We start from the raw sequence: 17778 nt of genomic DNA, 5'->3' as shown, positions 1-17778 counted from the left end.
ATGGCTACAGAACCATTACACACACAGTTGTAGTGAGATTAGTGGTGTAGTTTATTTTAAAGGTACATGGTGGGGCAACGGCAATAGAGTCGGAGTAATAGAGATTTTTACACCTCCTAAACAATAGGTAATAAAATTTTTGTTATTTATGAAAAATATAGTTTCTCCTACTAACAATCCTAACAGGACAGCCTTGACGATTCGATATAAAATCGAGAAGCAACATCATCCAATTACTGGTAAAATTAACGTTTTATCAAAATTTACTATTTTTCTTGGTCTTCGCGATATTTTTTCTGAATTCCGTGAAAGTGTGTTTTTAACATATCTATTGAGGAATGAGCGTCTAAAAACCTCTCTCGAAACATATCTAACCGCAAGTCGAAAGCAGTGACAACAGCGTTTACTATACTACGTGTAAACCTTCTAATTAAGATACATTAATTAATCAATTTATTTAATTAAACAATTTAATTGCGGTGGAACTGAAAGTTTTAGACTTTTGTGTTTGAAGGATTTTGATAATTTTAGCAAAAAATGTTACGAATAATCACCTATTATATAATTTTGCATACAAGGTGGTAAAAAGTTTTTAGAAATTATGTAGTAATAGTTGATACAATATTCCGAGACCTTCCTTGGCTATAATTTGATTTTCTTGATCATACACTAAAAAGCCGTAAATAAAAACGTACAATGAATAGTCCGTTTCCACAGCACCTAGGCGGTAGGACTAACGATGCGCTGTATTTAATCTTTAACGTGGCAAATACATCCCCAGTAGGCCTACGAACCACTAGTTATTGCTGAATTATGTCTAGACTTTGCAGCATCTTTTCATGGCTCTTCATGAGTAGCATCTTTTAATGGCTCTTATAAATTAATGACTCTTAGATAAACTAAGCTATCACTAATTGATGGCATCTTTTCTTGGCTACTATTTATTGGCATCTTTTTGTGGCTGAGTCTCCGAGATGATTCAGCAACATATCTTTTAATCATTATAAATGTAAACTTATAATATTGCACCTTGATTTAAATGGAGCTGATATTTAATACAGCTAGCATGTTAAATCGAATGTTTCGGCAGAATAGCTATGAACTGACCTCTCAACCTCACTCTGTTTTTCTTAGGTGGATAACTTTACAAAAATACTACTTTAAAAATATTACCAATACTAGATGCATTGCCGTTTGTATCCATAAGGAACAGAGTCATAGTTTTCAATTCGTTTCCGTTTAGTAAAAGTGGTGCGGAATACTTTAGTTACCTCTTTGGTGACGACAGAATGGTTGGTATTTCTTAATATATTTCGAGTAGTTACGTACTTTTCGGTGGCATCGTTAAGGACCATATCTTTTAATTTATCGAAATTTACTTGTTTATGTGTGCTATAATTAAGTGTTATCCCTTTAACTTTTATAATATCAATGGTTTTATCTTTATCTGTTGAATAAACCCTATAAACATAGAGCTTAGGGCCGCCTGAGACAAAAGTCTGTAATATAACTACCCTCACCGTATTCAGCTAGCTCGTCCGTCATCTCGCCGAGATAGCTTCCAATGGGTACTTCATACGTATCTCCAGGGCGCGAGACGTAGATAGCAGAATCAGTATCGTGGTACATTACTCTATCACCTAGTTTCTCGAGATATGAATATAGTTTTAGTCTAGCATGTGCGGTCGTGAAGGCTGCCAAAACAACATTTACGGTCGGTAGAGAAGTGTATGCCTCATCTTTAAAGGACCAGTTAACGATGAGAGCGTTCTCGTTAACTGGGAATATATGGTTAACTTCTTTGTAAGGCTGTGACAGAATATCTAATAGTTCTGCTGGGTCATTAACAATAGAACATTTGCTCTGGTTCTCTAATTGTCCAAGTTTTCCCCAGAAGCTAGTAATTATAGATTTGCCGACTTGTCTACGCCCAGAATTGTACTCAATTTCATCGGGGTTTAGCTCTACTCCCTCTCTGTCAAAATATTCTTTTATATACATCTTTTTGTCTTCATCAGTCTTACATTCTGGAGGCCACCCGCTAGCTTGTTGTTTTATTTTTAAAAATTTAGAAATATATTCAGCAAAAAGACCGCCAGACTTTGTGGAAGGATCGTACTGTACCGTTTCATATTCCCAAATTTCATATATATCTAATATTTTATAGCCTTTTTCCAAAGCTTTTGTCACCTCTTCCATTACCCAACTCCCCGTAATTGCACGCTCTTCGTCCGCATGACTACACTCTTCCTTTAACATATTTTCACAACAAGTACGGCATAGAGGGAAAATTAATTTATTGTTTGTTTTATATGGAAGAACGGGATGATAGAGATTTGTAGGTGGTAACACTTTACATTTAATTAATCCATTTGTAGTCTTTAGATCTAAAGCATAACATGCTTCTCCCACATAAACCTCTGGATGACCTATGGGGTATTTTCCATATTTGTTTAATGTACGGATAGAGGCTGCAAATATCCCGATAATTTATTTTCTCCCCTTCCTTACAAGAATAATATAATTTTGTGGCGTCTGTTCGCCCACCGTAAAAAGCGTCACGAGGCTCCAGAGGTGTTTGTGAAAAGAGAGGGTGTTTTTCAGTATATTTGCTGATTTCAGAATTTTCAGACATCTCCAGACGAAAATCACACTCCCATTTCACAAGCACTTCGTAACCTAACTGTCTTAATTTTTCATTTTTTGCCGAGGTTGCTTCGTAACGTTGTTCATATGTGAGGGATGGATCCTCATAGGTAGGTGTGCCACGTTTGTATTTAATACATTTTGGACACCCATGAAAGTAACAACCCTCAAATTCAAAGACTTCTCGTGTGGTATTACAGTACCCGTCCAACTTAAGACCGTTAATAACAACTTCTCTGCCCCGAGATGCGTGTTCTATATACCTCTCTGCCGTTCTTCCCAAATCAGCCATTGAATTGCTATCTTTGATTGTTTATCCCGACACCTATAGCCATTCTGTGGAATCAGACCGATGGTATTTGGCTTCAAAAAATTTCTGCGGAATATCTTATTACACGCCCCGGGTAGAGTAATAGCTTCTGTAAAAGGATCCACCCCTCCTTCTTTTAAAAGCAAATCTCTGAATTTCAAGCATGAGCGAGCGAGAATACTGACGTCGTCAATGCAGTACGCTATGATTTCTTTTTGGAAATCAAAAACGTAGTTTTGCTCAGAGAGACCTTTGTGCCAGGATATAAGTTGATTTCTAGCATCCTCTTCCTCGTCTAATTTTGGAACATATTTTAAACTGTCAGAGTCATAGTATTCGAGAGCAGGTAACGGACCAATATAGTTCCAATTATCTTTTTTATTAAATAAATGTGGAAAGTACCCTTTTTTTATATTTTTTAAATCAAAGACTTTTGGTAACTTTGCTAGAGGCATCGGAAAATAATTTAGCGGGTCGATAAAACTGACGTTACCCACTTTTAATTGTAATAGTTTTGTTCCTCGTGTAATTAGTTCAGGTGTGAGATCTGTCTTTGTCATTATATGATTTAACATAAACTGATTATCGTAGAGTCCACCTGCATGACCAACTACGATGATTTTCTTGAATAGAGTGCGCTGGTTTAATACATATTCCATAAAACGAGCAACGAGGTCTATTTTTAGAACTTGGTATCTAACACCACAATCACACCATTTTATATCTGTACCTATACATAGTGCACAGTGTTGTTCAAACACACACAAATTACAGTTATGACGATGAGTACCGTCAGGCATAACCTCTTCTTGTGTACACTCGAGGTCGTAAAATATGAAGAGAGTACCGTCCATTGTGGGTTTATGTGTATCTAATGGCATGTAACAGTTGTGGGGAGAGGGCTTAAATTCTCTACACACTTTACAGAAAATCTCACCACATGTATGTACTCTATCTTTCCTAAAAGTTTTTAGGCATAATGTACAAGCTACCACCCGGTCGCAGAGTTTAGTCTGAATGTGATAAGCATAACAATTTTGCCCTCTAAAATAGCGATTACAGTTGGTGCACACAATTTTTGTGCTAAAAGTACAAGGTGGAACTTGTTCACAGGCAGGACAATTTCTTTCACAGAGGTGTGAGGTCTTGTGTGTGTAGGGGCTGTGACAATTTTCGCAGAAATATGAACGGCGAAAATCAGATGTTAAAGAAATTATTACGTTATAGTGATTTTCGTGATACAGCAAATTAATTTTCTTACAGCCACCTATTCCTTCAAACACGACGTCACGACCTTTTGCACCATAGTTGTAAACAGTTAAAGTATAGTCTGTTAAATATTCTTGAAATTTATTCAATTCTGGTATACCACCACCCTCTTTGGGTATCTCGATACCACTAGATTCTAATAGCTCTAGAGTTTTTTGCGTCTGAAGCCCCGTAATTTTACGAAGCTTCGTTTTGTCGGGGTCATTATCAACATATGCTTTGGCCACAACTATGGCTCTAGCCAGGCATAGGTGGTCTTTATTAACTATTGTTATAATACCACTACGACGAGCACATTCTTCGTCAAAGTTGTTATATTTACGCCCACGCAAATTACCTTTACCGCTAGGCATTTTTACAGTTGTTGCCCCGAGACAAAACGTTTCGGTATCGAAAGCCGACGAATTAGACTGGTACACTTTCGAAATCATATCCCAGATATCTTCAAACTTTATTTGTGAAGCCTGTCGAAAACTCTTTAGAGCAAAAAGTAAAACCGATCTGATCACTGTCTTTGATCCATTTTAATAGATCATAGTCTTCGGGAGCCGGGCGAATCTTAAACTTTATATGTCTACCTGTTAAACCAAATTTACGAACTTTCTTAACAATATTTTTGGTTACCAAAAACTTTTCCATTGTTTCAAACAGTAACAAATTCTATAAATAAGTCAAGATAAAAAAATGAAAAACACAATAGTGAAAAAAGAAAAGTTTTTCGACAAAACTCAAAAAATCCTAAAAATGTTCGATAATCAAAAATTCCAAAAATTTTTCAATAGTCGAAAACTCACAATCAAAAATTATTTTAGACTTACCGCAAGAGCACGTCTGAAACGTCACGAGATCTAGAGAGAAAATAGGCTTAGCAGCTCTGTGACCTACTTTAAATAGAGAAAATTTGTGGGCGTGGCTTGAATGCTGTCACGTGATCTTCTCAAGAGAAAATATCTTTTTCCAAGGTTCTTAACATATGATTTGTATTTTTTAATCAGGGAATTACTACTGTGAATCATTTATAAAGATATGGGTGTAATTTTTCGAGTTTGAAACGCTTAAACCAGCGTGTGGTTAGATAACCTCACTTTTATTATTTCGATAACGTCTGGCTTTATCAGCTGTTATGATTAATGTGGAATCTCCTTTCCAAAATAAAAGCTATTCTATTGAATGCTAGTGGCTAAAACTAAAAATTGAGAAAATTTTAAAAATACGTGAAAGATATTTCAAATTAAGTATATGGTGGTAAGTGACGCGCTTGCATATAAACATAGATAAGAAAAATGGTGATAATTTGAACAGTTTTTATTGAAAACTCTTATCTCTAAAAAAGGTATTGCGCAATTTTAGATAACATTGCATAATTAGTGAAAATGTCTGAAAAGTGGCGTGACAAGCATAAAATAGTGATAAGAAAATTCTTTGAAAAATTTCATTTGAAAAGTTTATTGAAAACTCTCTAAAAAGGTATTGCACAATCTTAGATGACATTGCATAATTAGTGAAGAAAGTTGAATAAATTGTCTGAAAAGTAGCGTGACAAGCATAAAATAGTGATAAGAAAATTATGATTATTCTTCTCAGTGCAAAATTATAGTTTAAAGTTGTTGCTAGTTAAGAAAATTATAATAATTTGAAATCCTCATTGAAAAATGATTTATAATTAAAAAGGTAATGCATAAACTTAAAAAGCTAAGTATAATACCGAAAACTTTTATAAAATTGCTATAATTATTCATTAATGTAAAACTTGTAATATAGGATAATTAAAAGTAAAACAATGTAAATCGAGAAAAATATTTTATTAATAAATAAATTTTTACAAAATAATACAATATGGACATTTTTATCTAAACACTATTAGAGTTTTACTGAAGTAATTTTCAAACAAAATGTGCTAAATCCCGTTGAGTTGGATTGATAGATGGAAGATATAGTACCCCACACGTCATTAATAGACACATCTTTGGCTTTCTTGAAATTAATCCATCCTTGTCCTTTAGCGAGGTCTTTGGAGCAGAAAGTGAAGCCTACATAAGCTTCGGGCGACAATTCTTCAGTTCCTCTACGAACAATTTGGTTGATACCCATGCTACTGGATCGGCACCTTCTGAGATCTCTTTAATTCTAAACTCCAAAGCTCTGGCTGATACACCAAAGCGTTTACATGTTTGTGATTCATCTTTAATTATTATAAATTTTTCTATAATATACGTCTATTCACTACAAGAGGTAAGACAAAAATGGGGTACGCGCGAATGAGCTGCTTAATATATAGAACTTTTTTTCTTTAACCAACATTCTTTACACCAAGCTGTGAACTTGTAATATTCGATTCCTTTCCGGTCACAATTGTACTCTTCATCGTGCTGGTATACTTCTTTATTCTGACAAAAAGAACAAAAACTTAATCCGCAGTCGCTGCAGTTACACGCTTTCCCCCAAGCACAATTAGGCATCTTCACTCTAGAACGGTTCGTCTTGAAATGACTACCAGAGCCTTTGGAAATGTCTTTTATTCGATTATGACTGCTCGCCTGAGCTCTTCAATTATTTCCAAAATTCTTCTTCTTTGTTTAGATATTTAAGTGTGTTTACGAGATTATTTGGTCCATTTGGCATCTTCGCTGTAGAACGGAATTCAACTTATTTTTATTCGATGATACCTGCTGTCTTAAGTTCGTGAATTATTTGATGGAATTCGTCATCTTCTCTGTTGAGCTGTTTTAGACGATCAACAAGTACGTTCGGGTTTGTCCAACCTTGGAGCCACGTAGTTTGTCTTGAATAATTCCTCACTTTTCTACGGCAATTGTTCTTATATAGAGGCTTAATAATCTCATCAAATTTAGTTGATCGTTGTTGATGTTTTAAAACCCCTCTTGAATCTCTATGTACCCCCGACAGTTCCAATATTTGCCTATATAGTTGCAAATCGGTGATGGTAAAAGCTCGCGGGGTTCTGCAAAACACTAGCTGTTGTAAGCCGGGTGTATTTTTAAATATTTTGTTGTCTACAATTATATTTTCGTCATTGAATTCTAAGCGAGAGCGTCCAAGTAGCCATTCTCTATTTTCAAGCACAGGTCCATATATCGAATCATTGTCGTTGCATGTAACACTGTATTGATTTGATGGTGCTGCTCTATATCCTGTAAATCGTGATTTGGTTGTTCTGTTACGTGTTGTATATATCCGTCTTGATGTGATAATATAGTTTCAAGTGGTTCTGTCACAGGTTTAAATATACGTTGAAGCTGTTCTTCATGGCCACGTTCAGACCTTTTAAGTAAATTATACTTTTCTCGAACAGCTTTAGCAAGCTTTGGCACCTGTTGCTTATATGACATCCTGATGTTAAATGAACATTATATGCGAGTGAAGTTCTATTTACAGCATTGATATCTGCCTTTCCACTGACACGTACCTGACTGACGTACACCTGACGTATATCTGACACATACCTGACATGTACCTGACGCGTATCTGACACGTACCTGACACGTACCTAACACGTACCTGATACGTACCTGACACGTACCTGACGACGCTGTGACGCATAAGCTGACGCATCTGACGACGATGTGACACCTGTCAACGTTATCTGTCATAGCTGTCAACGTTATTTGACCCATCTGACGACACTGTAACGTGTAAGCTGACCCATCTGACGGCGCTGTGACACGTAAGCTGACCCATCTAACGACGCTGTCGCTTCTAGCAACGCTGTACCACGTAAGCTGTCGCTTCTGCCAAAGTTGTGACGTGTAAGCTGTCGTACCTGACTGACGTACACCTGACGTATATCTGACACATACCTGACACGTATCTGACACATACCTGACATGTACCTGACATGTATCTGACACGTACCTGACACGTACCTGATACGTACCTGATACGTACCTGACACGTACCTGATACGTACCTGACACGTACCTGACTTGCATTATTTAATCTTAGCAATAGAAACCAGTGAGCAGGTGGTGTCTTTCTTCTGTCGGGGGTGGTAAAGATACGGGAAAGTGTAGAGCGAGAATACTCCTTTCCAAGGGATGAGGAGACATATGTACCACCGCTCCCTAGAGAGGAATAACATACCTTATTGTGGAAAATAAGCGGGTATTTGTAACATATACTTTTTAATAGTTTTCACTCATGCTTCTGGTAACTATCTGTCAATGTTAACCTTATTTTTCAACGGAATATAAAATAGTTTTAGAAAAAACAATTCATGCCTTGCTCATTTTTTGTTTCAGTTTTTCGAAATAATTATAGCGCTTTTTAAAATAAAAAATTTACAAATTTTGACATAATTTTCTAGGGATTTTTTCTATTATGATTTCTCAATTTTCTAATGTTAGAGGGGATAGCTAAGTTGGTTGTTCATTTTTTTTTTGTTTCAGTTTAATTTTTCGAAAATACTTATAGTGTTTTTAAAATAAAACATTTTTACAAACTTGACATATTTTTTTTAGGGCATTTTTCTTTCAATTTTCTAATGTTAGAGGGATAACTAGGTTGATTGGATGAAAGTGGCTATTATTGTGTTATTAAAATAATAGAGGAAGAATATACACTGTTTAGAAATGAAATGTATTTCCTCTAATAATTTTCGTCTTCTGACGCGCTAGTCAGAACTTCACAGCTAAAATATGATTATTCTGTTTTTATTCTTTTTTTAAAACGTATTATCATTTCAGGTCGGATATCTCGTATATTCTATATCAGAATTTAAATGTAATGATATAAATATTTGTGTATTAATAACTTACTCGTAGAGGACCGGCTCTCCCAACAACTTCAACATATCATCGCTACAAATAATTATATTTAATACAATTTTACATTTTATGAACACTTTTCAAAATAAACACCACTACTTATTTTTAGCAGTTGAAACTGTAGTCTTTTAAAATTATTTTAGAATAAAATAGACCGTTAAAAGCTTACATTTAATTCATTTATGTTAATTTATGAATAATATTTGGTAAGTTGTGTCTGTTAGTCAACATAAAAAGTTGTCCAAGGGTGACCAAGCGGGGAGGTAGACACTTTCATCAAATTTCTATAAAACTTGACTACTTCACCCTCAGGATAATGGGGGAATAAAGAACTTTGGTTAAGTACTGGGTGAGGGTAATTAAAAACAAGAAAAACTCTATTTTTTATTTTTATGTTTCCATCTGAAAAAATGTTACTACAGATTAGTACATACAAAATATAAAATTTCATAAAGTTTTATATATTAAATACTTACAACCGGCGAAGTTCTCATCAGATCTCTGAAAAAAGAATATGAAATAATTATTTCTGTTTTAATATAAAATTGAAGATTAGAAACTCACGGGTCATGATGCCGTTGATACACTAGAAAAAAAGAAAATCGATGATTTTTGGATCGGTTTTACATTTTGAGTACTTACAATTCCGTTGGCTCGCTGTAAAAAGGTACGTTTTTAACATACTAATTTTATTTTAAAAGCTCTTGTTTACTTACGCGTTATGTCGAACCAGACACCCTGCAAAAAATATGTTAAATTTTCGGTTTAAAAATATTATAAAACGACTTACATCTATTTTTAATCACCACAAATGGGTCGGGGACACAAAAGACCCAGCGGGTACCTACCGGTGCCAGCTGGTATGTAGTCGATTTTTTAAATTTTTCTACAAACTCGTTCCTAAAAACATAATTCATTAATTTTACCAATAATATAAAGTTGATTACACTTACATGGTCACTTCTAATTTAATAAGCTTTAAAAGATATCAGCAGCTTTTATAAGCCACAAGAGTTGTTTACGACACTTTTGATTTTATAAATGATTATCTGAGGTTTTTTCTATAACACTCACTGATTATTATTTATTACTATTATTTTTCTTTGATATCTCATGTGCATTTTGACCATCTAATGTTGAGTTATTGACTTGCTGGAATGAAAACAACTATTTTAAATAGGTAGCACCACACATTTTTCGTTGTATTTTTTGTTGAGAATTCGTGTATTTTTGAAAAAACACCATCTGCTTCTGTATTCTATTACAAAATTTTAATATAGGATGTCTATATAGAGAAAGAATAAACACGATGACCCCTAAACCGATATATATGATTTGGACTCAGAAAATGTATACGGAAACGAAACCTCAACACATCTATCTCGCAACCCAAGCACTTGGCAACATCTCACATATGATGAAGACTTTTCAATATTTATATTATTAGGTAAGACTGTGTAAAATATTATAACTACAAAAAGGTACAAAAACTTACAGCTCTAAAGTTAAAACTTTGGGTCTCCTAAAAATTCCTTCGTCATTTTCCACAAGTTTCTAAAATGTGTCACTGCCTTATTTTCATAATCTATTTGGTGTACTCCTCGTTTAATGTATTTGTTTTCTTACTCCTTGTTTCTTGAAAGGGGTTCGATGCAGCACCCGTGTTACCGAAGTCATCATGTTTATAGTTATATACATATGTATTTACTTTTATATAGTTTATGTCCACAAATCGCTACGTCAAAAGTTACACAAGTTAGCGTTATCCTTTTATGATGTACTATATATTATAGATACAAAATGGATCTCTTAAGATTGTCTACAGTTTCATTTACCCTGTGGTTGCTTCAAGATTGAGAAAACTTATGTTTCTGTATTCTACAGATTTTTAATATAGGATGATTATCTCTAGAGAAAGAATACAACATCAATCTCATTTTAGACTTATATCCTTTTAATAAACACAATAAAACCTAAACCACCCTTAATGTAAGATAATTCTACATCAGGGTGTAGTTGCCCCCGGTCCATATGGTGAAAGACTCGTGAGATAGAAAGTGTGACCCTGTTGGCAAATCGTCACACAGTTCTATACGAATCATTTCTTTCAAGCGCTGCCTCATGCTTCTATGTGCCTGAAAAAGAAAAAAAGAAAATTTAACTTTTTATTTCCTTAACTTTTTTCTTTACTTACGATATTTTTTCTCTCCATTGTGACGTATCACAAAAGGATTTTTAATACTATTTGGTACTATTCTATCTGAAAAAACAATAAAAGCTCAGCAGACTTTTTTATGACATGCTTACCTCCCATAGTCGCAATAAATAAAAATCCTGTTTTTTCATATTTATACAACTCTACTACACTTTAGTACATAGGAAACGAAACCTCAATAACTTGTGCTATCACTACTTGGCAACATCTCACATGGGTATTTTCAATTAAATAAGGCATTTTAAATATATCACCCTGTAATACATATTTATCACGTTGCACAAATGGTAAAAACTTTTAGCGTATGGAACAATATGTTCCTAGTTTTAGTCATTTTAAAAAACATCTATATGATACCAACAAGTTGTGGAAAAAAACAACGACCCTTCTTTTTGAAGTAAACTGTTCATAAAACCTAGAATATGATAACGTTTCTTTTAGCGTTCCTGTTTTGAAAAACAAAATGCTTTATATAAATCGCAACCGTTATCTTTGTAAAAGATTAATTTTAAAATTTAAAATATATATTGTTATCACTTTCGCACTTTGTGTTAATTGAAAATTTTCAAAGTCTATCTTCCTAATTCGAAGTCGAATTTCAACATTTCTCATATATTTGAGTGAGTTTGCATCTAACTTTGTCAGAGATAGTCGATCGACATCCATTGAAGCCCATTGAGGTCGACTGTCACTTTGTGTTAATTGAAAATTTTCAAAGTCTATCTTCCTAATTCGAAGTCGAATTTCAACATTTCTCATATATTTGAGTGAGTTTGCATCTAACTTTGTCAGATATCGTCGATTAACATCCATTGAAGCCCATTGAGGTCGACTGTCACATGCTAAAATTATCAAAATCTTTCAAACACAAAAGTCTAAAACTTTCAGTTCCACCGCAATTAAATTGTTTAATTAAATAAATTGATTAATTAATGTATCTTAATTAGAAGGTTTACACGTAGTATAGTAAACGCTGTTATCACTGCTTTCGACTTGTGGTTAGATATGTTTCGAGAGAGGTTTTTAGACGCTCATTCCTCAATAGATAGGTTAAAAACACACTTTCACGGAATTCAGAAAAAATATCGCGAAGACCAAGAAAAATATTAAATTTTGATAAAACGTTAGTTTTACCAGTAATTGGATGATGTTGCTTCTCGATTTTATATCGAATCGTCAAGGCTGTCTTGTTAGGATTGTTAGTAGGAGAAACTATATTTTTCATAAATAACAAAAATTTTATTACCTATTGTTTAGGAGGTGTAAAAATCTCTATTACTCCGACTCTATTGCCGTTGCCCCACCATGTACCTTTAAAATAAACTACACCACTAATCTCACTACAACTGTGTGTGTAATGGTTCTGTAGCCATTGACAGTAAAAATATTATTTTTTTAGACATATTCGATACATAAATAGTAAAAGCGTTAAATACTTGTGAATGCCTAACAAAGTGACTTACCTTTTTAAACATGCTTCAGAATGGCTCCTGTTCACACGCACCTGTTTGTTTTTCCAAAAAGACACGGTCTACTTTCACTTCGTCGACCTGAATAAAGTGTTTTTCAGCACGGACCGTTGGTCTTATCGTCCTTTGTGGCTTTGTGATAAAATAATTTTTTACACTTCAACAACAAATGCACAATTCTTAATATTATTTATACAGAGTGTTTAGTAACTTTTTCGACGACCTGGATAATCTAGTAACTACACCCTTTTCGCCGTTATCATACAGGCCAGACAAGGCGGAATATAATTCATTATACCCACAGTTTGCATGATAAATGTATATTTATTTTATATACAGAGCGGACAATTAAGTATATTCATTATCGAATGCGGATCTTACTGTCACGAAAGACCTTCATTATCTACGATGCTTGACGCGCGATGTGCTAAAATTATCAAAATCCTTCAAACACAAAAGTCTAAAACTTTCAGTTCCACCGCAATTAAATTGTTTAATTAAATAAATTGATTAATTAATGTATCTTAATTAGAAGGTTTACACGTAGTATAGTAAACGCTGTTATCACTGCTTTCGACTTGCGGTTAGCGCTGCGGTCAGAGCGGCTGGACTGGATGTCTGCCTGTCTACCTGAACCGCCTCTATGACTACTGAAAACGACAATATTCTACATTTATGAGAGAGATTCATTCCATGAATATTGTTTTTACTGCTTTTTCTTAAATAAAAGCTCACATTATCGCTGAAACTCTTTATTACTCTCGTGACTGTCATAGTATAACACTTATACATGAAGGATGACATCACAATGACCAGTGGAAAGAAAAAAAAATAAAAATACATTTCTAATAAAGCCCTGTTGGGCACAGACTTATGTCTAACACTAACAACGCTCATATAAATCACCTAAAACGCATACTAAAAAACTATGATAAAACAGATATTTTGATGTGGCATTATGAACCGCCACCGTTCATAATACCGCAAAAACACAGGAATAATTTTATAATAAGAAAACGACAATATTCTACATTTATGAGAGAGAGAGAGAGAGATACATTCCATGAATATTGTTTTTACTGCATAGCGGCCTCAAAAGTATCAATGTCACTGTCTATATCAGAATCATCAAAACGATTATTTCTAGGCATCTCATGTAAATTATTAATACAGGACTCATGTGATTTTATCATGAATAAGACTTTGTTAAAACAACTCTGACACCAATAGGACATTTCTTGATATACACATTCAACAATTTCGTCACCATGAAATACTTCATGACAGTGATCATAATTAACAAAAATGTTCTTTTTTAAATATTTATGGACCGTTCTAAATACAAAATAACATGATTTACAAACATTTATACGATATTGTGGAAGCCAATATCCACTAGACCATACGCAGTAAGTAGATTCTTCAAACATATCTCCCCAATTTGTTTTACTTAATATAGTGTTTCTTAAATATAACGGTATTTCTTTATTATAGTCAATATATTCTATTCCAATGGATGAAGAATTTGGATTATTCTCAGCCTCTTTTATCATCGCATTCCATTTGTAAACAGGAAATTTTTTCACAATTTTTTCGGTCAATTTCCGAGGAAGAGGGGATTGCTCTGCGAAATCGGCTGCTGACTTTATCGTTTCACAAATTTTTATGATGCATAATTCCATTAATGTTGAGGAGTTCATTATCTACAAGAGAGTAAGTTTGGAATACTATAATGACCCCACGGCAGCGTATCATAACTATTGGTAATCAAATATCTTTTATCGTCATGAGGACTTAGCGCAATTTTTGTCTGTTCTATGCTATATACGTTATGAGCATATGACCTAATACAGCGTTGAGTAATATTTTTTTCTTTGAAATCATTTAAACAGTTTACATAATCTTCAAAATTTATTTTGTTTTTTACTACATTATATCGAACTCCTTTTGCCTTTTTTACTATTGCACCTGATTGAACTTTAAAAGAATACATTTTAGACCTCAAGCCTGCAAAATGAGTCATAATTTGGCCTTTGTTTTCATCTTTCATAACTCCCAGAACTTTTTTATTTACCTGTGGAATATTATAGTTATTATTGATGGGGTAATCTGAAGTATCGAATTTTGTTAAATCAGCTTTTAGCACCTCCTCATATGCATCATCACAGATGAGCTCATACACAAAACTGTCTGTGTCCATGTACATTAATTTACATCTATCAATACCCAATTTCGGAATCATGTAATCATAATGGAATTGATACATACACAGCTTCGACAAATCCAAAACTGTCATACCAACATAAAGAGGCTTATTGAAAACCAATTCTGATTTAGTGAGTTCTACTGCAATTAGGTTTTCATTAAAAACTGTTCGACTATGAAACCTAACACTAGATATCAAATTTTTGGCGCCGTATCGACCATTCCAGGTTTTAACAAGTTTTACAATTCGGTGCTTCCGTATATTTTCCATCGTCTTTCCAAACACAGCATTATTTGCCAATTTATATAAATTTTTCTCAAAGTCATTGGTAGCTGCAGCCCTCAAACGAGTATTTAGTTCGATATAGAGCCGCAGCCATGCAGATTGATTGAATTTCAGAATTTTATGTATCTTTTTAATTTTCAAACCGTTGGCTAACATTTGTTTTAAATTACGATAGTGAACTGTGTATTCTTTTTTACAATAAAGCGTTCTCATTAATTTGGAATAATTTGAGCCTACAGGCTTGCGGTGTTCGGGAGCAAATGGAAAATCTCTGTGAAGATCATGTAATTCATGTGGATACTCCAAGTCTACTTGTAATATATATCCTACGGAAGAATTATCTGCCACAGACATAACATCAAAATTTTCATTATCTAACCATTCAAATCTTCCGTATGGTAATGGTTCACACATAGCCCACCCGTATAAATTATTGACGTCCAGGTAGAGTAAGTACTTTGAGGGTTTTGTAGAATCATATTCAGGCATCTACTTATTGTTAGCATTCGATAATCTACTGCTACAAACCGAAATTCCTCCTCGAATTGCTTTCTCGATAAACATGATCATGTCTACGTCATGCAATAACTCTAATTTACATCCTACATATTTCAACATACAGTCCCAAGTATATCCAGGCATTGTATAGTACCATGTAGGGTCTAAACCATAAGTAATTGAACATTTTCTTCGAAATTGTTCGAAAACATCTGATAAAAGTAAAACATCGATCTTTAAGTACAGATCAGAATACTGACCCAAATTTTCAATATCAAATGATTTCCACTCTGCATGAGCATGAGAATACTTCTCAATACTGATGTTTTTATCCTCCAATTTATTATAAAATGCCTCTATTGGTGGTAGTTCACAAGTATTTAATTTTTCCCAACTATCTATAAAATCGTAACAGAAAACCCCTTTTTTGGCTATTAATTTAAATTGTTCGACACTTAAATTACTAAATTCTCTTTTGGAAATTTTTAAATCATTATCATTCAATGTAGCAGCCAATTCTTCCAAGGAAGCACCCAAAAACCTCAGTGAATCTATGAATCGAAATTTTATATTTGTATCTGAATCGTTAAGTGTAAATGAAATGTATTTTTCTTTATTTATGGGGAGTAAACTGATGTTTCCTCTTTTACTTAATTCCGAAATGATGAAATGGCTATCGTAGTTACTTAAGTTATCGAAAACTGTAGGTACAACAAACAGTTTTTTGAAATTTAAATTGCATACTTGATGTGCAAAATTTCTAAACTTCCCCGTAAAATGATCGTGATCTCTAACAATGATATCTGTAGAGGAAAAACCCTTTTCACATATGTGACACATTGTTGTCACACGTAAATCTGGTTTTTCTTCCATAGGTGTAATAGTTTTAATTTCTGATTTAATACTTTCAGCTAAATTCGATAATTCATTTGCAAACCAATCCATGCAATCTCTACCTCTGTAGCTCTTGAAAAAACTCAAGTCTTCGTTGTAGCTACATTTCACATAGTAACCAGCACTATATGCTATATGTTTTTGATATTTATTTGTCTTATTATGAAGCTGTGTTTTATCTGTAAATTGTTCTAGCATGCACTCAAAGTCGGCATGAACTACAAAAGGCGTAGTTTGTTTATATATATAATTTCTAAAACTAACAGATTCATATTTTGGAAAAGACATTTTATAATTATTTAATTCAGAGCATAATTTCAAGTGGACATTCAATTTACTTTCACTACTGAAATAATTTATGCAGCGATTGCAAATAAATTTTTTATATGTAGTTTTACTTAACTGACTATTAATTAAACGTGGCAAATCTTTGATCCAGCAGTAGTGATATGTGATTTCTGAATTGTCATTATCTATAGGAGGTGCTTCATAATCGTTTAGCTTTGGAAAATATGTATTTTGAATTAATAAAAGATTTACATGTTTCTCGTGTATTGATTTAGCAAGTATTACTGGATATACTTTGTAAAATGGTTTTTTATTATTTATTTCAATTAAATCCAAGGCATAGACATTGACGGAAATGTTATTAGATTTTTCAAACTTTGAAATTTGATGCAGGGGCATCGGAGCTTCCAAGTCTTGTGTATTCAAGACTGTGCTATAATATGGATATGAGGAAGTGAGTTCTTTATGATTTTTGGCTGGGTACAAAGCACTAACAATTGACCAATAAAAACATGCTTGGTCAGAATTTTTAATGTTTATGCACCCTCGCTTTTTTTGAATAGGTTCTGGAAGTTTAATATAAGATGAGCCGTTTCCAATTTCAAATTTATTGATATTTACTTCTAAAGAAATAATTTTACTTAATGCAAAACCAGAGTCCCTCTCTTGAAATTCTGATAATTTAAAATTAATTTTATCTTTGACGTTCTCGAAAAACCATCGCTCTATATCGGTCGATACATCGATAATAGAATTTTTAGTCATAAAATAATGGAAACTAGAAATTTCATTTTCACCAGATTTTTTAATGAACTCTCCACAAAAACAAACATAAACTTTAACAACAGAATATTTTTTCCTAAAAATTTCCCTTATTTTATTTTTAAAAATTATTTGACAATCATTTAAAAATT

This window comes from Diorhabda sublineata, chromosome 4 (assembly GCF_026230105.1).
Source record: "Diorhabda sublineata isolate icDioSubl1.1 chromosome 4, icDioSubl1.1, whole genome shotgun sequence".
NCBI lineage: Eukaryota > Metazoa > Arthropoda > Insecta > Coleoptera > Chrysomelidae > Diorhabda > Diorhabda sublineata.
Note: the sequence above shows the minus strand (reverse complement) of the source record.